The sequence below is a fragment of the Petaurus breviceps genome, unplaced genomic scaffold (assembly GCF_028583685.1).
Source record: "Petaurus breviceps papuanus isolate PSGF00001 unplaced genomic scaffold, PetGlider_PUasm1.0 188, whole genome shotgun sequence".
Classification (NCBI taxonomy): Eukaryota; Metazoa; Chordata; class Mammalia; order Diprotodontia; family Petauridae; genus Petaurus; species Petaurus breviceps.
This window is the reverse complement of record NW_027185804.1, coordinates 42,220,272-42,221,299: the sequence shown is the minus strand read 5'-3', so window position 1 is coordinate 42,221,299 and position 1,028 is coordinate 42,220,272. Positions and strand designations below refer to the sequence as shown.

At 40.8% G+C, this 1,028-nt stretch overlaps 1 pseudogene; it reads left to right on the top strand.

The window, feature by feature from the left end:
- Window positions 1-718: 718 nt before the first annotated feature.
- LOC138163370 (olfactory receptor 5M8-like) overlaps window positions 719-1,028 on the top strand; it is an 833-nt pseudogene continuing 523 nt past the window's right edge.

Below are 1,028 nucleotides of genomic sequence, written 5' to 3'. Positions count from 1 at the left end.
GACTCTCCTGTCATTTGCCTGGGACTGACCCTATAGACATTCAATCTAAATTAAAAGAAGAATCTACCTCTTGGGGGTTTGTATGTTTTCTCTAAGATGCTGAGCATATAAGAGTCCAAACTGCTGCTTTTGTAGTCTTCAGAGATTTCTGCCTTCAGTCTTCCACTTCTCCAAAAATAATCTTTAGAGTTTGTGGATTTGGGCTAGCTCCTCCTTTGTTCAGAGGGATAAAATCAATGATATATTCCTTAAAGGACTAGGCTATTTTGCCTTTCTACATAAAAAAAAATCAGAACTTTCTCACAATGCATAGAAAGCTAGAATCATGGACTCTAGGTCTCTGGTCCCCTTCTATGTGTGAACAAATCTCATCTCCCTCTCTCTCAGTAAGGTTCTCCCACCGGGCTAGCCATGTTTGAATATTTCTGGCTATTAGAAGAGGGAGAGAAAGGGGGAAAGAGACAAAGGAAAAAGGGAAAGAAAATAGGAGAGAGGGTGGGATTGAGTTTTATGCTGAGGAGATCCTATAAGAGGAACAGTCTATTTTACCGGAGGATGGTGATTATTTTTATTTTTCTTGCTTCCATTTAAACAAGAGTAGCAAAATAGAGAGAAAGAAAAGAAAAAAAAGGTCACCTTATGAAGATAATGATTTAATATTTTCTTTTAATCAGTCTTGAAGCAGAGTCAAGGAGCCTGGATCACATCTGGGGAAGTGATGAATAAGAATGTCACAACAAATCCCCAGTTTATTCTCCTGGGACTAACCCGTCGCCTGGAGCTTCGGGTCCTATTCTTTGTCCTCTTTCTAACCATCTACATCATCACTGTGGTGGGCAACCTGGGGATGATGCTGTTAGTTCGAATCACTCCACGCCTTCACACACCCATGTACTTTTTCCTGAGTCACTTGTCTTTTGCAGATCTCTGTTTCTCTACCAATGTGAGTCCTAAGATGCTGGAGATTTTCATAGTGGAAAAGGCCACCATCTCCTACTCAGCCTGTTTGGTGCAGTGTTACCTTTTCA